A 27,806-nucleotide genomic window follows, 5' to 3' on the forward strand; every position below is an offset into this window, starting at 1 on the left:
CTTTTCTGGCTGACTGGATTATCTGTATAATGAAATCATTAAATGTCTTAAAAACTGAGTCTGAATTTGAAGATGTTAGAAAATTCACAGGAGGCCATTTTTGTGTGATTTTAAAATTATTTTCAATTATAGATTGGAGCACATCAGCGTGTGTAATATAATTTAATGAGGCATAATGCTTCCCTTTGTCATATTGCACTTAGATTGAGATGGGCACCCTTAAGAGGACTGACAAATTCTTGAGTGCTTAACAATCACTGATCCAGTAGACACACTATATCCATGCCACAAATGACTACCAATGAATGGAATAGATTTTTTCAAAATAAACTGTGCAAGGCTTCTAAATTGAATGTAATTGTAATTATTCATCATATTTTAAAATTAGACTCAACAGGAATAGTAAGTTAGTACTGAAACACTAACTTAGATAATAGTTATAAAATAAGGATTATTGATTATATATGTCCATAAGGAAAGGAAAAGGTCACTAAAATATTGAGAGACTGGTTTTATCAGATCTAGAGATAATTTACATCAGAGAACACAATAAATTTATAATGTCTATTATCTGTTTGTATACATGTCCATCAAGAAGTAAATACAAACACACAAGCAGATATACACACAAAAACTTTTGCTTATATATACTTGTTTCAATATACACCTTTAAAATTTCATATTACTGATTAACTACATTCAATGGCAAAAAAAGAAACTGCTGTAGAATCTACAAACACCTCTCATTCATAATTCTTTTAAGATGCATAAAGGTGAGCATATTGTGATACAATGTTTGTTAGCAGATTGCAGCATTCTCAGAGTGACTCAAAAATCTAGAATTTCTCATTATTTTGGTAGATAGCTCAAGTCAGAGCATACACAACAAAATAATTTAGATGAAACATTTATTTCTTACCATAGGATGCTAAACTAAGAATAGTGAGGCAAACAAAGTCTGAAAGAACAAGATGCAGAGGAGATGACAGGAGTCTTAAAAAGTTAAGAGTCAAGAGAGAAGAAAATGTGAATGGTTACAGAGACAAGAATATATAGATGCAACATAGGTAATATTAAAAATATAGGTTCCAATGATTAGGAATAACAGTGGCTGTTGAATTATCCAAGTGTTAATAGTGTATTATTTGCTTGTCTTAACATTTAGTCCAGAATTAGACTACTTTATATGTGACAGCAGGTTCATTTTCTATACACAAGATAAGCAATTCATGACTAGTAATGAGTGTTCTATCATTGTAAAGACCTCATGCAGTCAACTTCAAAGTAAGAATCGTGTCTTGTTTTGTCTAGCAGATTATCAGTTTCCATTACAAGGTGGCATTTCCCTTTTTGGATCCTAGAGAAGGAAAAAGGAAGAAAAGATGTCTCTGGCCTTAATACTTCTCCTGAGAATTATGTGGACCCCCTTCATTTATATTCTTTCATGAAGAACATGGCTACAAGTATTTGCACAAAGGAAAAGGGAAGATCATTTGTAATAATCACATTGGTAATATGTAATAATTATTAATTATGTAATAATTATTAATACATATTAATGTATTAATATGTAATAAGCACATTGGTAATATGTGTTATATTGATGCCATAAAAATGGTTAGAGATCTTGTGATCCAATCTTCGTATGAATGAGGCATCTAGTGGCAGATCCATCAGTAAAGAAGTACTCTGGTAAAGATGTCATGGGAACAGTCCTTTGGTGGATCATTTGTGCCTATGCTAAGGCTATGAGACAGAACACTTTCTGCATGGATTCATTGAAGAGGTTCAGCTAAATATATTTGATAATTCTTTGGTAACAGAATATGAATAAACTAATTTTCAAACTACTTTCCAGTTTTGATGATATATAGTTTTACAAGACTATACTCCAAATCAAACTGCTACCATTTTCATGAGTTTGGTTGTACCCATAAGAGGGACCAGCCTTGACAAAAATACCTCTTGCCAGGGTAGGAGCATTGGGACCCAGAAAAATAGTAAAGAGGATGAAGACAAGGAGTAAAAATAATAAAACTGAAACAGGATAGTATTGGGAAAAAATTTCAGTGAATACTGAAATCATTCATGTTTAATTTTCTATACACTTTTATACAAGGCAACAAAAGACTTCATTAACATGATACAAAGGACAACGTGAACTTTGATACTTTGAGACATCAAGTCATTAGCATTCTGTTGTTTAAGCAGTGAAGCCACCCTAGACCAAGTACCCTGAAGGTGGCCACTCCCCAGGTTAAACTTACATTACAAAAGAAGGAGCAGAAGTATGCTTACATATCCTGATCAACAGTCAGGGTGGAGTGGCTCTACCTGTAAGGGCCATCTTAATGTCAAAAGGACCAAGAAACTACATCCTTGGTCAAGATGTGTAGCCCTGGTTATTGTCAACAATTCTGAACATGCTAAAATTCTCTGACCTTCAGACATGGTGGAAATAGACTCGAAGTTTTGGGACTCCACATGCCCACTTTCAAAAATCACTGCAGCTGGACTTAATGATTGCTGAGGTTTCTTCGTGCAAGCTGTGAGGGAAGGGAGACCCTCTACAGAATGTTTAACCACTCCTCCCAAACAGTTACTTTAGTTCTGACTTAATTGAAACTGGCTTCAGGGAGAACAAGAAGTATAGAGGCTAGACAGGACTAAAGAGGAGGGCTCTAGCTATGAGGTCATGAAGAAGTCTTTACCTTACCTGAATTCAGGCTTTCAGTGTGAATTCTTTGAGGCCACTGATGACCATGCGCATTACCCCTAACTTGTAACCTGACTTTCTTTGGACTGCCAGCTACTAAATAATGACATAGAGACTCTTATTAATTATGAATGCTTGACTTAGCTTAGGCTTGTTCTTAACAAGCTCTTATAACATAAATTAACCTACATTCTGCCACATAGCTTGTTACCTCTCTTCAGTACTGTATGTCCTAGACTTCAGTGTTCACTGGAGAATTCCCTGTCCCTCATGTTATTCCCCTTGTTAGAAATTTTTCCTAACGGGAGCTCTCTGCCAACGCAAAAGTCCCAGTCAAGCCAAATCACAAGCCAAATTAAGAAATATCCAGGTTTAATGGGAGTCCTGTGCTCTCTGGTGGCCCTAGGGGGGAACCAGGAGACCTCTAACTCACTAACTGGACCACCAGGAGGAAGGAAAAGAGACCACTTGTTTCTCCTCTGAGAGCTCACTTAAATACCCTGTGGGTGTGGTTCTAATTCCACCCAAGGGAGGAGTCAGGACCTGGCATGCTAGGATTTGGAGTCCAACCAAAGTAACTCCCAGGTCAGGGAGACTGGGATGGATGCCAGGGTCTAGGGGCTACACTCCCAACTTAACATTCCAGACTTTTTGGATATAGGGATGACGGAAAATTAAACTGATAATTATGACCAACGATTTAGACTCTCTTTGGAGAAAAGGCGTAAACTCAAGTCTGGCTTCTTCCTGCAGGCATAGACTAACATGGAAAGGGGAGAACTGGGTGTTGCTGGGTCCATGCTCATCCAGAGGTATGGCTGGCAAGGCATACCATGTATTTCTTGTGAAACTCTACTCAGATATCTATTGCTTAGGATGTGCATGTGTGTAATGGACATGCAGGTGTGTATGTATGGGTATGGGTGTATATTCCCATGTGTGTGGGCAAATGTGTGTGCATGTGTGCATGTGCATCTGCATTCAGAGAACCAGGTGAATACCAGGTGTCTTTTTGCATTTATCTCTATCTTATAAAATGAGGAGGGTCTCTTAATCCAGAGCTCATTTGTCCTCTAGTTTGACTGGCCAGTTTGCTCTGAGGATTCCGTCTATGCATGCTCAGCCCTCTGAGATGGTAAGTTGCATTTACTTGTGTTCTATGGGTCCAAAATCTAGTCCTCTAGTCCGTGTGGTTGTTCTGCAAGGACTGGAGTCATTCCGTACTTGACCCACCTCCAGTTCCAATTTAAATGTCTCCAGAAGTTTCTAGACCTATACTCTTCCAAATTAAAAACTCCATTTTTTTTGTTCATTTTAGTTTTTGTTTTGTATTTTAAATTTCCTCAGTTTATTTGTAGGACTTCATTTTTTAATAATCTTATTTTACATACCAATCCCAATACCTTCTCTCTCCCATATGTCCACTCCCCCCACCTTCTCCCCACCTCATGCCCATCCACACCTCAGAAAGAGTGGGACCTCCCATAGAAAGTCAACAAATTCTGTCATATCACTTGTGACAGGATCAAGGCCCTCCCCCTGTATCTAGGCTGAGCAAGGTATCTTTCCATAGGAAATGGGCTCCAAAGAGCCAGTTTAGGCACAAGGGATAAGTCCCGGTTTCACTGCTAGTGGCTTCACAAACCGCCTATGCCATACAGCTGTCACCCACAATCAGAGGGCCTAGTTTGGTCTTTTGTAGGTTGCACAGTTGTCAGTCCAGAGTCAGTGAGCTCCCACTTGCTCAGATCAGCTGTTTCTGTGGGTTCCCACATCACCGTCTTGGTCCCATTACTCATAATATTTCTTTTTCCTTTCTATGACTCAACTCCAAGAGTTTTGTCCAGTGCTTATTTGTGGATCCCTGCGTCTGTTTCCTACAGTTAAGGGATGATGACAATTAAGGAAGTAATCAATCTCATTACAAGTAAAGGGCAGTTAAGGTACCCTCTCCTCTATTGCTTAGATTCTTAGCTGGGGTCATCCTTGTGGATTCCTGGGAATTTCCCTAGTGCCTGGTTTCTCACTAATCCAATAAAAAGCTCCCTCTTTAAAGGTATCTTTTCCTTGCTCTCCCTCTCTGACCTTCACCCAACTCTACCTTCATGTTCCCTCATATTCTCCTAACCCCCTCCTGCCATGCTGCCAATTTACTAAGGTATTTTTGTCTACTTCACCTGTCCAGGGTGATCTACTTGTGTCCTTCTTAGGGTTCTCCTTATTTTCTGTCTTTTCTGGTGTTGTAAACTGTAGGCTGGTAATACTTTGCTTTATGTATGACTTTTAATATAATAATCAAATTTGAGATTCTGACATGTCAATCATAAGACTTCACAGAAGTTCCTACTTTTTATGCTAGCATTATTATATTTTATTAACTTTAAATATGTCAATTGATAATAATAATGAAATTATGTTTTCTTTATGGTTAACTCTTTCTGTTGATCTGGATAGACCTCTTTAGTGTTCAATGTTTTCTCATGTTTGTTATAATTCTGAATAGAGAAGTATGCTGACCTAAAGTTATAAGGTCATCCACAAAGATGAATATTAGTTCTGAATTGATTAGATTGGTTATTTTTTTAATTAGCTGAAGTATATGCCAGTGTCATAAATCTAAGCAAATGGTTTTCCAGAATTCTAAATTACTGAAAACATGAGATTATCATTCTAGGTAATTCCATACTTCCTTGATACAGAATTTACCACCTGCCAATGCCAACTTGGCATGCTAATATGCATGACAAATTAATATAATATGGCAATTAATAATCATCACTATGCAATTTGCACATAAATGGAAGTGGACAGCATAGAGAAGAAAAAGTATATCTAAGATAGATTTTTACACTATTTAAATGATTGGTCTTAGGTAAAAGTACCAATGTCATCAATCTTAATGGTTAGAAAGGGCTATTTAAAAGAGTGATCCATATGACTGCAGAATTCTGAGTGCAGCAGTGTTTCATAAATAGAATATATCCAGGGGAAGGTGATAAAATGGACCTTTTTTGTCATCTGATTCTTTAATGAAATTAGAACTTAAGTTCCAGAGAGTAAGGATAAAAGAAAAATTCAAGTATGGAAAGTTAAATGCATAGGAAATGAGAAACAAGTTGCTTCTATTTTATCTTCCCTTACTTGCATGGGAAGTCTCTAAAGTATCACTGAGGTGTGTAGTAAAGGAGCACAGGCGGGCAACTTCCCGCCACCCAACTAGCTTATATTTTGAAATAACTACACATAAATTTTATTCATTTAAACACTGCCTAGCCCATTATTTCTAGCCTCATATTGGCTAACTCTCACATCTTAATTAACCCATTTCTATTAATGTGTATTGCCACTTGACTGTGGCTTACCAGCATGAGTCTAACCAGTGTCTGTCTCTCTCAGAGAGAGAGCCATGGTATCTGCCACACTGCCTTCTTCCTCCCAGAATTCTATTCTGTCTACCACGTCCATCTAAGGGCTGTTCTATCAAGAGACCAAGACACTTTCTTTATTTAACCAATGAAAGTAACACATAGACAGAAGACCCTCCTACACCATTTCCTTTTTCTGTTTAAATAAAAAAGAAAGGCTTTAACTTTAACATAGTAAAATTATATATAACAAATCAGTTATCAAGCAAGAATTACAGTTACAATATTTATATCTATTTTATCTTTTATTATAACAAAGGAAAACTGTAATTATAACTATCTATCTATTCTTAACTACAACAATGACTCCAGAAGGATATAATATTACCTAAATAAACAAGAAGTAAGCAACTTCCAAAACTCTAGAAATTACAGAGACATCTTACTACCTGTACAGTCACCCAAAGTTCTTTTGTACCATTGGGGGATCCATCTTCAGCCTTCCGGTCCATAGTATCCATCAGACATTTCCATGAAGCAGGAAATTTAAAGGCAGTTCAGTCACGTTCTGCTGTGTCCTGCAAAATGTTTCACAGGTTAGATGGCACTCTCATCATGGAAGCCAGGTCAGTTGGTGATGATCTCCCCCAGGCTATATACTGTTAGACCCCCCTAGTCGGATGAGGAACACAGGTTGTCCTGAAGGATCCAGGGCAATGGGCTGAATCAGCTTGTGAGCACCTCCTTCCATTTTTTTTCTTGGATATTTTCTTTAGAACTTCCAGTTTGTTGTTCTCTTTGCCCTTTTCTTTTTTCTCCTTTTTGGATTTCTTCTCAAATGGTTCCTTGGCCCCAGAGCTGGGCCCAGTTCCCTGGATAGTTCCCACAGAGCTGGCCATACCATAAGCCAGGGGCAAAGTTGAGCTGTGGGAAGGAACTGCAGCCTCAAGTTCCCCTTCAGTTAGTGTCTAAAGCTGGAGGAGCTTTTTCAGCAAGTATCTTCTTTCTTCTTTTGCCTTAAGAAATTTTTCCTCAAGACGAGCAATTTCATAACAAATAGCATTTCAAACACCATAGCCTTGGCTGCTTTGCACAGCCCCAGGTACTTCAACCAGTACTTCTCATTCGAGAACTTTTTCATCCTGGCCTTGTTGAACAGCAGGGTGCACGACTTGGAAGCCAGGCTGCCCGGAAGGCTCATGATCCGGTCTCAACTGGGGGGCCATGGGACTGCGGGGGCATGGAGGGGAGGTGACATTGGCTGGGTGCCACTCTGTAGTAGAGGAGCACAGGTGGGCCACTTCCCATCACCTGACTAGCTTATATCCCAAAATAACAACACATGAATTGTATTCATTTAAACAGTGCCTGGCCCATTGTTTCTAGCCTCATATTGGCTAACTCTTACATCTTAATTAACCCATTTCTATTAATGTGTATTGCCACTTGACTGTGGCTTACTGGCATGAGTCTAACCAGCATCTGCCTCAGAGAGGAGAGCTATAGCTTCTTCCACACTGCCTTTTTCCTCTCAGAATTCTGTTCTGTCTACCACGCAAATCTGAGGGCTGTCCTATCAAAAGGCCAAGGCAGTTTCTTTATTTAACCAATGAAAGTAACACATAGACAGAAGACGCTCCTACACCAGAGGTGAATCCAATGGATGTTCGCTTGAGGAACTTACATAGAGCTAGTCATACTTTCCATCTTCTGGCATTCAGGCACAATTTTAATTAAACAACTCTGCACAGATAGATACCTATCATTGAGGGGTGAGAAGACAGAGGAAGAATCACAGCAGAAGCAATTATTTGAGCCCCCTTCTATATAGATGTAGTTATTACTTCACTTTTTTCAGAGATAGTAGGTATACTACTCAAATAGCACTCTCTATCACTGGGGAAAGAAGACTGGGAGTCTCATAGTTCCCCAGAGACCCAGGTAAGTGACATTTTAGTCCAAGAATTTGTTAAGTAGTATCAAAAACAATCCTTTACTAATTTTAAATGTACACCAGAGTTTGAGATAATCATACTATGTTTTCTTCTATGATTCATATGAGAAAACTTTCTTATCTTGCACAAACATCCAATATTTTGTTTAACTACAATTTAGATCTTTAGATCACATCAACTACAGAGTAGTTGCATATTTAAAATATACCTGAAAAAAATAAAATAAGTATTTACACATGTGCAATAAAGAACAACTGAAGTCTTAACTTAAGTAAATTTGCCATATTGTACAAGTATCAAAAGAAATGTATATATTGTAAAAATTCAAATAAATTCCAAGGGAAGAATTCACAGAAAACAATGCAGTTAATGGTATAGTTCATTGTTACTTTTTAGACAAATTACTCAGTTCTTTATGATAAAAGGAATCAGCGAGAAAGGTGAAAAGTAATCTTTTTCAGAACTTTCAAGTTGTCACAATTGAAACACATAACTGCTAAAAAAGAATAACAAATATATCCCAAAATCTATCCCCTATCATTCTGTAATAGTGGAATATATGTAAAGGCAGGGAGTGGAGGAGGAGAAGTCTGGGCAGATGCTGGGATGATATTATAATCTTATCTAAATAGCACTCATTTGTAGTAAATTGCTCATGGCTATACATCTACCTTATAACTAGTTACTATGACAGCAAACCATTACTCTTCTAAAGAAGGGTAACTCTAATGAAAAGATTCTCAATCATACCAATAAAACAAGAACAAGAGAGTCTCTGTTCTTTTTAAATAGACAACTACAAAAACTCTAATAAGAGATAACAAAAAATGTTGTTATCAAAATATTGAGAACAGCCTGTCACTGACTCCTTAACTTAATTATGATCTTTAAGAATAGCCATGCACTAAGAGGCCTTTACTGTGATGATATGTTTTAAAGAAAAAAATTTCCCACAGCATATTCTAATCTTGATTTTCCACTTCTCCACTGACCCAACTCAATACCGTTTTTTTCTTGCTCTCTTTAGAAAAGAAACAAAAACAAATAACTTTTAAAGAAGAAAAATATAAGATACAAACAGACACACACTAAATCCAAAATACATTAAATCATAAAATCTAAAATCATAGCCTTAACTTTTCTTGGAAAGTAAAATGTATGTATAACAAAACTCCTGTTAAAAAATCTTTAGTTTAGTAGTTTTAGTATGTTTCTTTTACCATAAATTATTGTGCATCTGTCAATAATTTTCTGATTTTCCAAGCCCCAAGGAACTATTACTCTATCTATGTACATTTTCTTACATTTTCCTATCCTAGCCTTTCATTATCTTGTAGGTCAAGTAAACAAAGAAACAAATAAAAACTATTCATTTGCTATTAAATTTGCTTTCACTAGCTTTTGTTTTTTGAAAAGTCTAACTTCTTTATCCATAAAAACCATAGGTTTTTTTTCATAAAAAAAGAACATATTTTTTATTTAATATTTCTGTAGTAGTTTAAAAATCCCTGAGGTTTTGATATTAACAAACTATGCAGTAGAAAATGTCTCTTCTTGTATTTTTAAAATATTTTTATATATACCTGAAGGTATGAATGTATAAGAGTTGATATTAATTTTTCTATTAGTAGCTGGTGGTTGATTTTACCACCTTAAAAATATTTAAATTGCTAATTCAATTTGTTAGTTCTTGTTGTTCATTAAACATTTATTTATTTTTAAGATATTATTGTTTAATTTTTAATTATGTCTATATGTATGTGTCTACGTCTGTGCGCACAGTTGTACCTGTGGAGGCCAGAAATTTCCAGATGTTCTAAAGTTGTAGTTACTGGCAATGTTGAGTTGGCTAATGGAAGTGCTAGGAAGTAAACTCTGTGGTCCTCTGCAAGAGTCCTATATGCACTTATATAGAGAGCCAGTCCTCTAGCTCATATCTCTTCATGTTTAATCAGTCTCTTAATTGACAGTTTCCTACAACTTTGCCTGTATCATGTAAATATTTGAAAGTATTGACATATTTTTCCTGATTATTTCTCTATAATATTCTATTTTTCCAAAGTTAAAGGTGATGTCTTCCTTTTATTTCTGATTTTTGACATCTGAGCTTTCTCTTTCTTGTTGGTTGTTTAGATAAAGTTATTGTTTTTCAATTTTGTTAATATTTTTAATGAATCATCTTTTTGATTCTGTGATAAATTTTTTCCTATCATTTCAAGTATCTACTTCATTTACCTTACTTCAATCTACATTCTGTTTCATGGAGTTTTTAAAATTTAGATTGTCTATCTTTTCCTAGATTTTCTAGGTTAATTTGAATCCATTAATTGGGGATTTTTAAAATAAAGCCTTTTATAAATGGCAACTTCATTCTATAAACTGTTTGTTTTACATTTCATAAACTTTGGTATATGAGGTGTTCAATTTCCTGTAACTTAAGATTTTATCCAGATTGTTTATGATTTTTCTTTGGTCCATCTGTTATTTGAAGTTTAGTACTTCACATCCACAATATTTGTAAATATCTTAAATTTCCTTCTGCTACTAAGTTCACATTTTTCATTGTATGTAGAAATCAGGCTACAGGCAACCTTAATTCTTTAAACATAATTACATTTGTGTACCCTTGTGTACATTATGCTGGAATACCAAACTTGGTCTTGAACAAGTTATAGGAATCCTGAGCCATTGATCTCCAGCCCCAGACTGGAGCATGATTTATCTCAAAGTCTTATAATTATAACTCCCTGAAATGTTGATTGTGTAAACCTTTCATACAACCCCATTGTCTGGGATTAGGGGACAGTCATAGCACGAAAGACTAGTTAAATCCATATGTGTATAGACAGAATATTTTATTTCTTCAATTAGTTTTGAAACTTATTTTTAAAAATTCATATAAGAGTACTAGGCTCTTGTTTCTTAAATATCTTTATTTTTAATTTCAGCTGTTGTGGTGGTTGAAAACAAATGGCCTATGTAGGCTCATATATTTGAATGTTTGTCCGTTAAGGAATAAAACTACTTGAGAGGGATTAGGAGGTGTGGCTTGTTGGAGTAGGAGTGGTCTTTTTGGGATAAGTATTTTCACTGGGGATGGGATTTGGTATTTCCAAAGCTCAATCCAGGCCCAGTGTCTCTATCTATCTGTTGCCCACAGATCTGAGAATAGAGGACTGAACCTCTGAAACTGTAGGCAAGCCTGAGTTACATGCAGTCTTCTATAAGTGTTGCCATGGTAATGATATTTCTTCACAGCAATAGAACACTAAGACAGGTTTATAGATAATATAAAACATGACAAATTCATAGCTGTAAAATACCTAGTAGATAACTATATAATACAGATAATATGAGTATATATGAATATCTATACATAACACACATATACATACTCACACTACAATTCTATTTTGTATTTTATAAAAACCAGATATTTTATTTAACCACCATCAATACTCTAAAAAAAAAGATAAAAAATCCATGGCTGTTGAAATTGTTTATAATTTATAGCTTATACATTATAATTCCTGTATAATAAAAATAGATATAAATCAACCAAGTGTAGTTACAGGTAAGAAATGGGTCAGAAAGGACATAGCTAAGGCAATGGTTTTCCTCATATGCTTTGTTTCACATCCGCACATATAATAAAGAATGATTGCATAATTATCAGATGTTGTTAGCCATTACTTTACTCCTCATGATAAATATAACTAGGGATGCACATAAAAATGCTGCCCTATATAAAAAGAATATGCTTTAAAAGATAATTAGCTAGATTTTATTGGGTATCCAAGTTAATTACTAAAGTGGAAATTAAACTAGGATTTCATCCCCTCTGTCAGGAGGACCAGAGAATTCCTCTAATATTGAAATACATTTCTCCAGATATTAACTTTATACCAAACTTTGTTGTCTTCTTTCTCATATAAAAACCTCCTACTATATTTATTTCAAGATATTGCTACTCTCTTTTCTTCTTGGATAACGTCATGAAAATGATAAAACAGTGAAAGTAATCCACATTTCAGCCTAGTGTGGGATATTGTTTCATGAAAGCAGTGATGTAATTATAAGTTATAGTTAGGAGGTTAATTGGCAAGAATTCCTTGTGTTGGAAAAAATAAAGTGGCTTGGACAATTTATTTAATTTGGGAAGGTTTAAATTTTTCAGACTTTTAAATAAAATGCTTGGAATAAAAACATTGCTAAAATATCTTTGAGAATTATTTTAACTTACTGGTGTAAATGCAATACACAGGGAGAAACTTTATTCTTGTTTATTTATTCTGCTAAGAAAGACATACACCTTCCCACAAACCAAGCATCTAAGATCATTTTCACTATTTATTTTTTTCTCATTTAAATTTTTTTATTAATTCTTTAAAAAATTGATATATTTTATTTTTAATCCTGTTTACTTCACATGTCTGAGATCCTTCCCCAATTCCCTTTCCACCATTCTAGTCAGTGTTCTATTGCTGTGAAGATATTGTGACCACAGCTACCTTTATAAAAGAAAAAAATTATTGGGTTTTCCTTACAGTTTTAGAAAGTTTAGACTATTCTCATCATGGTAGGGCACATGACAGCATGCAGGCAGCCATGGTGCTGGAGATGTAGCTGAGATTTCTACATCCAGATCTGAAGGCAGCATAAAGAAAAGGAAACTGGGCCTGGCTTTGTCTTTTAAAATCTTAAAACCAGAGAGGGGAGAAGGGGAAGGGAGAGGAAGGGATAGGGAGCATAGAGAAATGTATAGCTCAATTAAATCAATAAAAAATTAAAAAAAATAAAATCTCAAAGCTAATATTTAAATTATATACATCCTGCAACTAGGCCACACCCACTCCAACAAAACCACACCTTCTAATCCTTCTCAAGTAATGCCAATCCCTGATGAGTAAACTTTTAAATGTATGAGACCGGTTTTATCCTGTGCTTTTTCATACCCAGGCCAGCTGGCCTTGGTGAGTTCCCGATAGAACATCCCTATTGTCTCAGTGTGTGGGTGCACCCCTCGCGATCCTGAGTTCCTTGCTCGTGCTCTCTCTCCTTCTGCTCCTAATTTGGACCTTGAGATTTCTGTCTGGTGCTCCAATGTGGATCTCTGTCTCTGTCTCCTTTCATTGCCTGATGAAGGTTAATATTCAGGAGGATGCCTATATGTTTTTCTTTGGGTTCACGTTCTTATTTAGCTTCTCTAGGATCACGAATTATAGGCTCAATGTCCTTTATTTATGGCGAGAAACCAATTATGAGTGAGTACATCCCATGTTCCTCTTTTTGGGTCTGGCTTACCTCACTCAGGATAGTGCTTTCTATTTCTGTCCATTTGCATTCAAAATTCAAGAAGTCGTTGTTTTTTACTGCTGATTAGTACTCTAATATGTATATATTCCATACGTTCTTCATCCATTCTTCCATTGAAGGACATCTAGGTTGTTTCCATGTTCTGGTTATTACAAACAATGCTGCCATGAACATAGTTGAGCATATACTTTGTTGTATGATAGGTTATCTCTTGGGTATATTCCCAAGAGTGGTATTGCTGGGTCTAGGGGTAGATTGATCCCGAATTTCCTGAGAAACCACCACACTGCTTTCCAAAATGGTTGCACAGACTTGCTGAACATAGCTTATAATGAGGACTACTGAGAACTCAAGAACAATGGCAATGGGTTTTTGATCCTACTGCATGTAGTGGCTTTGTGGGAGCCTAGGCAGTTTGGATGCTCACCTTACTAGATTTGGATGGAGGTGGGTGGTCCTTGGACTTCCCACAGGGCAGGGAACCCTGATTGCTCTTTGGGCTGACGAGGGAGGGGGACTTGATGGGGGAGGGAGGGAAATGGGAGGCAGTGGCGGGGAGGATGCAGAAATCTTAAATAAATAAATAAATAATAAAATAAAATGTATGAGACCATAGGGGCCATTTTTATGCAAATAACCATACTTTCCAACTGTAAGAACTATCTTTAAAATATTTGATGTCATTAAATCTTATTAGTATTGCTATATATTTTTACATGAGTAACCAACCACTGGAGTTTGTCAGGCCTATTAGATTCCATACCCTTAAACAAAGTAAATTCCCCCAAAAGCTATCAATTACCAATAGTTCTTCCACTAAGTGTCGAAATTCCTGCTCACCCCCTCGCTCAATGCTTGGATTTCATCTGGATTCAGGTTTGCAGGTCTTATAAATGCTGGCACAACTGCTGTGAGCTCATGTGTGTAACTGCTCTGTTGTCTGAAAAACACTATTTCTTTGAAGTCATGTGCCAACTCCATCTATCCTTCTGTTTCCTCTGTAGTGATCATTGACATTAGAGAGGAACAGAGTATGGTATAGATGTCTCATTTGGCTCTGAGCACTCCATAGTCACCTTTGTGGCCATGATCTTTCTGTTAATCCCCTTTGTGAGTAGCAAAACTTCAAACAAAGTTTCAATGTTTGGCATAAGTAGCATTAAATGCTTCACATAGAACTTAAAATTTCCCCAGGTTTGACTAAACTGTCTCATGAATAGCCAGCAGCCTTACTGACTATTAAGCGAGGCATTTTGGAACTGTGATTCATGTAGTTTGGCAAGAGCATTTAGAATGCACTTGATGTTTGTGCATATCATTGGCAGTCAGATTCAGACACTGCAGTTATTGAGATGAATCCAGCTTCTCCACATTTGTTCAGGTAAATGTCTGGACAGAAATTTCCACGTAGAGCCAAAAGATTTTCTTATGAGGAAAAATTTTCAGATTTATAGTTTTTACTTAGTTTCTAGACAGTAAGTTTTCCCCGTAGCATTTAATTTTTCTTTTTCTTTGTTTTTTTTTAAGGTTGTATCTGCACTTAATATTTGTTTCTCAAATCATGGTCTCTTTTCAGGTTTTTGTCACTAGAATGGAATACCCAGGCAAGAGAGCACTGCAAAAAAAATCTTATTTTGCAGTTATGAAGGCTGAAAGAATACAATTGGTTCATTCTACTAATATAGTCTTTGACAAGGGTTCCACGGTGGGGCAGCAGGAGGAGCAGCAAAGAGATAAAGAGAATAATACTTGAAACTGGAAGCCAAAAAGGAACTCAAGTGTCATACTGACAATTACAGTTCACACTCATGGAAAGTAACCTAAAACCCTTTCAAAGCCTCTTTAGTCTTTGCAAAGGCAGCACCTCCACTGAGTTGACTCTAGACTCGACCTCTTATGGTTACCATAATTACTGCAAGAACAGTGCTTCCAACCTATAAAACTCTTGAAGAAAGCTACCACTAAATTACAGCACTGTGTGATATCCTTGTTTACACCTCAATTGAAAATACCAGTATGAAAAATAGAAGCTCAATTTATTAAGAAAATCAGATCATATAAAATTTAGTTATTGTTATTGATGGTTCTTTGAACTCAGAACATTTAATTCAAGTAAAATTTAACTATAAGTAAGGAAACGACTTGCAAATAAGTAAACATTTAGGTAATAAGGAACAATATGGGGTTCTTTTGGTAATTATATTGTTCATTTATAACATTACAAGTCTAAGAAGAACATTAATTCAGTTAAATTCTGAACATATGTTAGTCAGAATGTACTAGTGAGAAAGCAGTAGTTAAGACAAGATTGTTATTCTAATACTAAAACTTTTAAACATAAATAGCTAAATTGGAAAGTTGGAGTTAAAAGAGGCCCTGATTAAAAAAACAAACAAAAAAAAAACCTTACATTTGTGGCAATCTGGGCTCTCATATTCATTACTGTGCCCTGTGAGAAATAATGTAAGCTCTTCTGTCATCAATTTATCATCTGCAAAAATACCTCATACAAAAAAAGATTATCTAATTTAGAATACTATAAGGTACCTGGTCCACTGAATAAACTTTAGATGTTAGTCATTTTATAACTCATAGACCCTCCTTGGTTGACAATCCCAAATAAAAGTTTTAGGAGAATTTGTTGTTTTAGCAGAACTTGTTGTTCTAACTCCTGGACAGTTGTTCACATTTTGTCTACTTTGAGTTTTAAATAAATGCATTAGGTGGGCATAGATATTAAATCTTTCTGAGTGAAAAGTCCAAAAAACTCAGCTAACTGAAAGAATAAAATTGGAAATGTACTTTGACTCCACATTCAGTTCTTTCTCTGTTCTAATGATAATGTATTTAAATATTTGAACTCGTCAGAAAGGAAAATCCTAAAATGAGTCTGTGTCTGCATCAGACAAAGCTTTTTATAGGTGGGAAATGCCAATCAATGCACTGTTACTGAACTATAAAAAAGGTAGGCTAGAGAAATGACTTCTAGAACACTTAGTTACAGCAGTTTAAGCTAGATGTCCAGTAACCTTTCTTTTATTTTTCCTATACTTTGCATCTATCCCCTCATTAATTCGGCTTCAACGTCAAAAACTAAACCACAGCTCACATTTGCAAAATGACTATGAATCGCGGCAATTACCATCATTTTTATAATTCAAAAATGCAATAGAACAAAGACTTAAGGCTTATGAATCTATGGCCCAACTTAGATTATGTATTCAAGACTGACTTGTCTGTGGTTATGAGTAGAATCCCAGACTTATAAAAACAGGATGTGTGACAGATTCCTAAAAAGCATTTGAATGATAAGGGTAAGGGGAAAGCACTTATGCAAACAAACCAGCAAACACAATGTGTTATTTCCAGGAGAACCAAGGGTAGAAATCAGCTTATTGATTCCACTGTGGCATCATTGATACAAGTAGAAGTTTATCAAATGAGATTTTATTATTTTTTACCTACTTTGGATAGGGAATTCAAAGCAATAAGTGTTTAGAAATAATGAGTGTAAATGTAGTGTTCAAACAAGAAATCTCAAAAAGAAAACCTATCATCAATTTGTTCACTAATGAAGAGTTTTTAAACCCCATTCATTAAAAAGAACATCTCTACTGCCAAGAGATTGCAGCTGTGCACAAGAGGATTCAATTCCCTTCAGCCTGGTGCATCCTCAGAAGAACTTCAGACTGTGTTGTGAAGGATTCATTACTTTTAGGAATAAAGTGGAGGAAACATAGCTGTATTCTCGATCATACAGGACCTATCATATGATTATCCTTTATTAATATATTTATGATTCTTCATGAACATGTAATGTTCATAAATAGATAAATCCTTCTACCACTTAAAAAGTGAGGTGAGAAAATAAGGACATCATCAATATATGTTTAACATGAAAACTTCTGCTAGTCTTTCATTTCACTTTTCACAAGAACAAAACAATTTAAAAGTTGGGAGAGTCTAATCATTTCATCAGAACATGATTAACCCATTTTTCTGATCTATGTTAGCCATGTGGCTCAGTACCTTTTTTTTGGTGGGGCAGATCACATCCTGCTGCTTCGGTGGTCTGGGCAGGAGTGGGAGGTATCAACTTCCTCCTTCCCAGAATTTTCCTGTTCTCCTTGCATCATTTCTACTTCCTGTCTGGTTTTCCTGCCTATACTTCCTGCCTGGCCAATCAGCGTTTATTTAAAATATGATTGACAGAATACAGACAATTCTCCCGCAACAGAAAGTCATTGATTTATTAAGGCATAGTTTTCTCAGTACCCACTCTATTCTATGCAATCTTCCTAATTACAACTTTAGAAAACATAAAACCCAAGGGTCTTCCTTCATACAACTTCCACCCTAATAGATGACTAATTGAACATTTTCTTAAAACCAACAACAACAACAACAACAACAAAAAAAAAAAAAAACAGCTACACAGAAAATAATTTTGGTTTTGGTATCAGATTATCTCTGCTACACAAATTCAGATTTGTCACTGTGCCACTGTAAGAAATGGATTATGCATCAGCACTTGCATAAGGGTGCAGGAAAAATTTCAAGCTATAATGGAGTAGATAATGTGGGGTCCAATAGCCATAAGTTTCCAGTGGACTTAACAGGCTGCTGCTTGAGGTTCTGTACAAACACTTGCAGCACACAGTTCAAGTTGCAGATCCTTTATGCTTGCTTCTGTGAGTTTACAGTCATTACTTCTAAAGAGTTGCAAGAAAACAAATGGAACAGATAACACAATAGCCCTAATTTTAATGTAGAAAACTAAGAAATATCATTTAATTCTTAGCTTATTTTCTTTATTTTACAAAGGATAAAACAGGTCAAATTGGAAACCATAGCTTCTTCATTCCTTTGTTTCCGGTTCTCTAATTCCTTATGCTCCATCAAAACAGAGTTAATTAAAAAAATAATAACCTGGTAGATTTTAAGAGTTAAGGTCACTGTGATATCAAATTGATTTTCTTTTTATTAAGAATACCTATAAATATGTGTTTGCTTAGAATACTGGAAGAGCCTTGATCAAAAAAAAAGGGGGAAAGTCACATTATTTTGTCAGATAAGCTGCATGTAGACACAACAAATATTTATTGATACAGTATTACTACCATATGCTGACAGGCACCTCGTCTGATGCCATAATGTAGCTACTTGATAATGCATGATGAGCATGCATATACAGGGAATATGTAGTGAATGTTTCCTTTGACTACCAACAATGAGAGAACTGAACCACACTGTATCTCTATGTGTAAGCTTTTGAAGAACCTCCATACTTACTTCCAAAATGGTTGTACTAATTTATTTAAGATTCTTTATGATTTTCCACCACACATTCTTGCTTAGCTAGTGATAATGTTACATGTTGAAGCCACAACACTTTGGTAGTTTCGTTTCCTTGATGGTAGTTATTCTATGTGGGCAAAAAAGGAATCTCAATATATTTTTGATTTGCATTGCCCTTTTGGCAAAAAGACACTGAACATGTTTTATATATATTTATTGGTCATTAGTATTTCTTTATTTGAAATATGTCTACTTAGTTTATTTGCATGTATTTTGATTGATTTCTCTATTCTGTGGTGTTTGGTCCTTCTAGTTCTTCTTGTTGCATATGAACACAATGGAGCATTATTTACCTCATAATCCCATAGGGAGTGACACTATTAGGAAATATGACTTTGTTGGAGTGGGTATGACCTTGCTGGAGGGAGTGTGTCACTTTTTGGGGCTGGCTTTGAGGTTTCTAATGCTCAGGTTACTGCCACTGTCTCAGTCATCTTCTTATTCTCAGCTCCAGCACCTTGTCTGTCTGCATACCATCATGCTTTCTGTCATGATGATAAAGGATTGAACCTCTGAAACTATAAGGGAGCCATCCCAGTTAATTGGTTTCTTTATATGAGTTGCCAAAGTCATGGTGTCTCTTTACAGCAATAAAAACCCTAACCAAGACAGATGGGAAGAATAAGAAACCATCAGTGTCATGATAACATAACATAAACAAACAAATAGTAAGAACAATGAAAGGCAGGTTTTTCTGACTGTCAGTAACAGGTGAGCACAGAAGGTAAGAAATGATACATAAAATAGGTCTAACCATGGATCTCTAGGAGCTTCCCACTCCTATCTCTTTATTTGTCTGATGTGAACCAGAAGGCACTTCAGTTAATTGTGGTAATTTTGGCTAATGTTTTCAATGTTCTTGCATAAAACTTTGTCATACTTGTGTATATATTTATTCTTGTTATGTATAACAAATGTTTTTTATTGATGTATATGGTATTCTTTATGAACATTATGACAGACCCTTATCCTTTACCAAGAACACTATGATAATTTTAAGTTACATTTAAAATACGAGTTAAGTTCTCCATTATACTCTCAGCATAAAGAAGGCATTGTCTTTTGGAATTATGGGACAGCCAAAGGGAAAGAATTCCTAAGAAACCAGTGCAAATGGAGGAACAGTCACAATTCTTGCATCATTTCTCCTCTTATGTTTTCTTTGAGCTTTTCTATAAGGCATCTACAGCATTATAGATTTTATCTGTTTTATCTATTTGTGAAGCACATAAACACAGGATATGTAAGCCTGACCTGATACTTGGTACCGTAATTGCTTGGGTGGCTTGGCACAATAGCTGGGATATCTGCTGTGCACCGCTGCTAAAAATGCAAACGAGGCAGCCACAGTTTGAGCAGCATATGCTGCTCATTGGCTGCCTGGTTACCCTGACTAAGTTCATTAATATAAAGCATAAACAAAGCCTAGATGACTGGAGCTGGCCATTTTGTTGCAACATATGGTGGTGCTGTCCCAGATATTTTTATCCTCCTCCCACCCAGATGTTTAGTCTCTTGATACTCAGTTTTAGCTGGCAGACAAGGTATTAGAGAATGCCCTTGTGATTTGGGGAGAAATATGGTAGTTTTTTTTTCCAGTACCTTGCAAAAATAAGTGGTGATAAATTAATAAGACACCTAATGCTTTCTTTAAAAATTTTATATTTTAAATAAAGAGCTAAATCTCTATTAATTTATTGTTGTTCCTTCTTCACACTCCCTTGAAATTCTTAACTATCAAGCAAAGTGAAATGTGCCTTCTTTTTCCTCAAAAAGATATATTTATACCAAATAAAATATTTCGCCAATATGATTTGCTGCCCAAATGATTTACTTAGTTTCCTCTTTAGCTGTACACAATTGAATACAGAGCTCCATTATATTCAAGGAGTGTCAGTCTCAAAGAACACCAACATGAAGACTATAAGAACAGCACAACGGATAAGTGTGTTACTGGAATTCTTTCCTCAATGGACTGGCTTCGTAGACCTGTATTAGAGACTGGATTCTCATTGCTTCTACGATTTCCTCATAATTTTTGTTTCGTTGTTGGCTTTCATGGAATACTGTGTAGACCTCTCCTTTCCTCAGTACTGAGTAGTCGTGTTTCTTGGCATTCCTTAAATTCTCTGTGGATATGAAAATATCCTAGATTTGGCTATTTTTGCCTCATTGGCAAGGTTAAAGTTATCAATTCTACCAAACAGCAGGAAGACAGAGTGCCCTCCATGTAGCCCCAGTCAAAGCTCTAGGGTAGCTGAGAAATCAGCAGTGCTTTAATAGGAAAAGAAACAGTGCTGAGTATAATAGTAATATGCCCTATCTATGTGGAGCTTTTCATCCTAAAATGCTGAGACACTTTGCCAACACCACTGGCTCTAATCCTGAGTGGCATGGATGATTATGAACATTTTGGAGGTGGAGAACCAGGAGAGGGCTGGGCAAGTCACAGTCCAAAGAAATAGGGTCATAGATGAGTGACATGTTGAATTTTCAACTGTATGGTCACATGAAAAAATGAGAAAAGAAGTTTAAACTTCTGCTTTCATACATTTAGAACACGGTCATTCTCTCCATTTCGGAGTGTAACATTTAGAAATACTTAATCATTCATTCACTAAAGTTTTCAAAATTTTATTAATCGCTCTATAATTCACAAAGCATTTAAAACTGGCTTTTCCTCCCTATTTGAAAATATTTTATTTCCAAGATATCTTAAGTCCCATTGTTTTCTAACTGGCTCCTTAGGATCTTTACTTACTTAGTCTTTGTGTACTTAGACCTGTATTTTGAAAATATCTTTGTTTTTCAAATGTCATGGATGCATATGCTGTAAAACTGAACACAGGCATCCCTCCAGGTTCAATCATGTATGTCAATTACTTCTCTTTTTCTGTGAGTTGTCAATTATTGAGAGATTGCTGTGGGCAGTAAGTACATCTCGGTGAATTCACCTCTAAAGATAAAAGTTATCTCACTTTTCATCACTCAGTAATTTTTGGCTGTCCTTCTCCTACTCATCTGATGTTGATGTATGAAGTTTTACATATTTTTCCTGAATGTTGCTTGAGGCTCTGAAAAATTCCTTCTGACAACTTTATTGTCCTTTGAACAATCTCTCCATTCTGATCTCATATAGGATGTGACTAATTCTTGTCTTAAAACACATTTTTCTTCTCAATTTCAGAGCAGTAATAGCTATGCAAAGCTACACATTGTTTTTATTTATAATACACAAAGCAATAAAAAATCTGTGCCATTAATCAGAAATAAGTTAAGGCATTTAAAAAGCATCAAACTAGGTATTATATATGTACCTATCACAATGTTTAAAGGGTTTGCAGAATTACAAGCTGTGTAATATAAGTGCTAGCTACATAGAATGTGACAAATAAAAGCTAAGACCTAAAAACAATGTATGAGATGTGGTGTCTATTGTAGATGATTCTGTGTTTTGTAGATATTTGGAGCATACTGTTTCAATTCCTCTTTGTTGTATGCTTATCATTGTTTATAATTATTTACACTCATCAGTAAAGAGATTTATTAATTTGTTTACTTGTTTGGACAAAAACACATTGAGAGAACTTTTATTCTTTGAATGGCTCAATCAGCTTTTAAAATCAAATTCATGTGATCAATGAGATTAAAGAATTCAGACTGATGTGGGATTCGCTGCTGTATGCTGTGAATATCACTGATTAATATAGGAACTGCTTTGGGCTTATAACAGATCTACAGGGGAACAGAGCTAGGCAGTGGGGAGAGGGAACTATACAGAATGAGGGGAGAAAGGAGGCTGAGTCAGGGAGAAGCCATGGAGGCACCACCAGAGACAGATGTGCTGAAACTTTGAAACTTTGCTGGTCGGCCATGACCTCGTGGTAATGCACAGAGTAATCGATATGGGTTAAATTATGATATAAGAGCTAGCCAATAAGAATTTAGAGCGAATGGGCCAAGTAGTGATTAAAATAATATAGTTTCTGTGTGATTATTTTGGGGCTAAGCATCTAGGAACTAACTAGCAGACAGAAAGAAAACACAGAGATATTGAACATTGTTTTGGAAATGACCAATTTGTCCCAAATGCCCTGCAACCTTTTTCTTTTAAGGTTTCAGGACTTGAACATCTCTGTTCACTTTTCTGTAAGTCCTGCATTTTCTCTATTTTTTGCTATTGCTGTTAAATTTACACATATGTACACTCTTCATACTGATTATTTCTACTTTCTTCCTCCCTGATACTCCTGTTTTCTCTCCACTGTCTAGCTGGGTGGTAGTGGCACACACTTTTAATCCCAGCACTCAGGAACAGGAAGTAGACACATCTACAGTGGTAGTTTTAGGACAACTCAGACTACACAGAGAAATCCTGTCTTGGAAAACCAAAAACTCTAGTGGTTTCATGTCCACTTTTTGTTTTGTGACCCACAAAAATTAAATAGAAACATGGGCCCACAGGTAAAGATGATGATTCCTCCTGTCTACTGATCTCCTACGGATAGCCTATAGTTCAGAAATGTCAAGTTCAATGAGCCCTTTCTCTTTCCTTGACTGATTGTTGATATTGATTGTGTTGCGTGGACCAGTTCAGGTAACTACAGATGATCTCGTGATTTAGAACTTACAATTTAAGTATTATTTTTATAAGAAAAAATGAATTACTCATTTATTTTAAAGTCATGCACATATTCAAGGTGAGCAATTTCCCATTACTCAGAGGGAGAAGTATACACAGCTCTCATCCCTAAGTACAAATTTCTTCCAATTGAGAACCACTGCAAAGGAAATTGGTTTTCTCCAATGGAATCTCGCTGGGTATACTAACCACAAATAAGAAAGAGCCCCATATGTAAGCCAACACAAAATGCATTCAATTATGCTTTTATACTATTTTTCTCATATTACTTTGTTTAAACTTTTCTTTGGAGTAGTATTGGTATTTTGGTTGTATATTATGTGTTCCAATTTTGTGTTTTGGCCAAGCAGTGATTTAATTAATACAGTTTCTGTGCGGTTAATGAATAGTTTCTGTAGACAGCTTCGAATGAACAAGTGACCTCTGACAACAATAACGGGGCATGGAATGAATTCATCTCACCATGTTATTTTCTTATCGCCCACTGTGCCTATTGAACAAGCTAGGGCTACTTGAAATATTTAGATTTTTATAAGTCACTCCACTCTGCTTCAAACTATACTGCGTTACTGCTAGAAATGTCTGGGACACTGGTAACCTTTGCCAACAAATTCTCTTTTTCTTTCCCACCTGTTTCTTCTGAGATTCCTGTGGCCCAATGATTTTTGAACTATCCACTCTGATATGAAAACTGAGAAAAATCTTTCCAGACTCTTATTGACACTTTCATGTTTGTAAAGCACAACAAAAATAACCCCAGAATTGGAGATACGAAGCTTTGTTTGCAGCTTCAAATTTGAAGAGGAAGGAAACAAGCTTTGGTTGGTATTAGGCATGCAAACAGAGCCAAGATGAATCAGGGTGCTATTTGTCAAAACACTCTGGAGCTATATGGCACTCGGGAAGTAATGCTAATAAGTGCATAGATTAATAGCTTAGGTCATACATATTTCATGCCTTATACTTAACACTGGAGGAAAAACCAGAAGTAGAACCTGACATAGCTTTCAAACTTTTACACATCTTACCAATCTAGAGTCATGTTTTAACATTCCTGCAAAAATGCAAAAAAGTTAGCTAAAATCACTTAAAATATGCTCATCTCTTCTATATATTTTGTCAACATTATATAAAATTTGGACTAAATTACTATATTTTCAATTATAAAATGCAAAGAAAAATTTAATACTACTTTTAAGGGAACAAGATCATGGAGCATCTTAAGAATCCTTACTTATGGAAATTCTCATCTCCTTATGCACTGTTTTGCACATGATGCTAAGGGGATCTGACATTCATATCGAATCTGTAGCCCAATAAACATAGTGTGAGAGGTCCTACTGTAAAACAAATAGATATCAAAGGAACTTAAATATTAGTGAAAACGTGAACACCTACCTTTACAAATAGGTGTTAATAACTGACAAAGAAAATTAAATAGTTTGTCCCAGTTAATGACATGAATAGTTAATACTGTTTGCTGTTGTTATCACTGCTGTTTGAACAACAAAAAACCCCTGCAATTTCATGAAATGAAATTATCTTATTTAAGAGGTTCACTAACAGAGCTTGTAAGTTCATTATTTTATTAATTTACACATAAATTTTTCTGCATAAATAATTATATCTTGTATTTGTTTTCACAATGAAAATTTATAAAGTACTAATTAATCATAATACAAACAGCTTTTTGGTTTGTTTTGCCTTTTTTTTTTTTGAGATAGATTTTTCTCTGTGTAGCTTTGAAGCCTGTCCTGAAACTCACTCAGGAGACAAGGCTGATCTCGAACTCACGGAGATCCACCTGCCTTTGCTTCCTGAGTGCTGGGATTAAAGTCATTCCCTACCACTGCCCGTCTCCAAACAGCCTTTTCAGGTTTAGTTATATGTTCATTACATTTATTTAACATGTATGTGTTTCCATGTCTGGATGTTCATTAAGTTTAGTTAACATGTATGTGTTTCCATGTCTGGATGTGACTCTTGGACTCTGACTCTTTTCTCTTCTGTTTGTGTGTTTGCTTTGTCTATTCTGTTTCCTTTTTTATTTTTTACTTTTTGGTTTTCTCTTATTTTGCTTTATTATTATTTTCTTACATGACTTCAGGGAAATAGGAAGAAAAAGTGTGGTTTTGGGTAGGTGAGCAAATGCAGAAAAACTGGTAGGATTTGGAGGAGAGAAAATTGTGATCAGAATATATTCTATGAAAAGAAATCATATTTTAAATAAAAAAGTTAATTTTAAAGCATCTTTATCAATATTTAAGAAACTAATTTATTGCATGTATTTATTCATTTATGGGGAGATGCTTGTGAGTGTATGGAAGCCAAAGACTTTTTTTTTCCTCAATTATGAGGGTCCTGGCGATTGAATTCAGGTTTCAGGGTTCGTAACACATATTTTTACCTGCTAAGCCATTTTGCCAGCGTGAGAAATACTTTTATATAATCAAAAAGGAAGCAATTAATTAATACGGATAGTTTCAGTCATCCAATCAAGGAATGGATATATTAGGTTTTGAGATAAAATTCCATCCTAATGAATGCCCAAATCATAAACTTAAAATGTTATCAAAGAACATCTTGAATTCCATTGTGCATTTCTTAAAAAGACTTTAATTTTGCTTATTTGCTCAACTAAACATATTGATTGATTGACCAGCCAATTGATCTGTGTTTATGTGTGTGTATGATGTGGTGTTGTGGGTGAATATGTTGAGTTGGTTCCCTCTTTCGTTCTTATGAGTATTCTGCGGTTTGAACTCCTATATCCAGGTTCATGAAGGAGGCACATTTACCTGAAGAGACATGTTGCTTTCCCTTGAACATGAATTTTATAGATAGAGACGTCATAACACAATGTCAAAAGTTTGTACACATCTTCTACAGGATTCTTGTTGAAATATTATTTTTTGTCTAGCTATATAGCTAATGGGAGGATAATTGCTTAGCAAGTTTAAGACCCTAGGTTTACCTCTGACTGCACAGTATAATTAAAATTAAGACTTTAAAGACTGGTGATTTTGTCCTGTACATCTAATATCCACTTAGGAGTGAATAAATGTGGTATTTGTCTTTCTGGGTCTGGGTTACCCCACTTAGAATATTTTTTTTTCTGGCCCCATCCATTTGCATGCAAAATCCAAGATGTCATTGTACAAAAGGCCAGCTCTGGAGGCTGGAGCCACAATAGGACAGTTCAGCGCTGACTATCCAGAAGCCAGGCTACCTGAAGCTGGGGTGTGGTGCAGATGATCTCCCCACAGGAGATAGTGATCCTGATCTTCTCCAGGAGAGCCACTGCAGCTGAGTTCTGCTCTGTTCCCTTAAAGGAGCATCCTAGCCCAGCTATCTGCTTCTTCTCAGGCCCAATATGTTTCTTCTGCTACCATTCTGTTAAAGGGGAAGCCCTTGTAGTAATGTAGCAATCTCCTCTTGCTCTGGCAAAAAAAGTTGTTACTTTTTTTCTGCCTGGCCTTGCTCAGGCCCCTTTAAGGAGCTGGTAGCAAGGTTCTTCATTTCTGTTCCACCTTGCTTAGGTCCCGTAGGGAAGTGTCTCAGTGAGGTTTTTCAGCTCAGTCCTCCAAAGGACATCCTAAGCAGGTTCTTCTAATCTGAACCTGAGAATGAAGGTCATCACCCAAGACTCTTTTAAGAAAGAGATTTATTTGGGAAAGAGGAGTCCAGGAGAATGGCTGCCTCTGCTGGGGAGGGATAAATGGTGCCCTTTAATTGAGAGGGCAGAGAGTCTTCTTAGGGGTGGAGATTTCTCCCTCTTATGGAGAAGAGGGATTTGTTAGATTTTCCCAGCACAGGGGTTGGTTAATTTAGTTGGTCACTGGCAGAGACGGCTATGACTTTATGGCCAAACAGTTTCTTTCGATGTTCCTTTTTAGCTTTTTTACTCTAATCTTAGGACCAGCGCATATTTATTTCACTGACTCTGATTCTAGCGACAAACTGTGTTTGTTTGGCATTGGTTTCAGAGTCAGGGCATGTTTCTTTGGTCCAGGGTTCAGGGATAAATATGCTTCTTTCCTTGTCTCAAGTCTCAGATCCAAGGTGTGTTTCTTTTACTGGCTCTGGGTTCAGAGTCAGTGATTAGTTAGTTTCCTGTACCAGTTGTCCCTTTTACTCTGTGTATTTGAGGAAATGCCCTTCTAGTATGATTGAGCATACTTTGGGTATATACTCAAGATAGTATTGCTGGGTCTTGAGGTTGGATTGACTCTCAATATTCTGAGAAACCACCATGCTGATTTCCAATGTGACTGTAAAAGTTTGACTCCCACAAGCAGTGGATGAGTGTTCTCCTTACTCTGCATCTTCTCTAGCATAAGGTATTTTTTTTTTTGATCTTAGTCATTCTGACCAGTGTAAGATGGTATCTCTGGGTTGTTTTAATTTGCATTTTCTGATGGCTAAAGATGTTGGGCATTTCCTTAAGCGTCTTT

At 35.9% G+C, this 27,806-nt stretch overlaps 1 protein-coding gene across 5 annotated transcripts in view; it reads left to right on the top strand.

Moving 5' to 3' along the window:
- Lrrc4c (leucine rich repeat containing 4C) overlaps positions 1 to 27,806 on the top strand; it is a 1,351,357-nt gene that overhangs the window by 993,799 nt on the left and 329,752 nt on the right. The window lies entirely within an intron of this gene.

Source organism: Microtus pennsylvanicus, chromosome 2 (assembly GCF_037038515.1).
Source record: "Microtus pennsylvanicus isolate mMicPen1 chromosome 2, mMicPen1.hap1, whole genome shotgun sequence".
NCBI lineage: Eukaryota > Metazoa > Chordata > Mammalia > Rodentia > Cricetidae > Microtus > Microtus pennsylvanicus.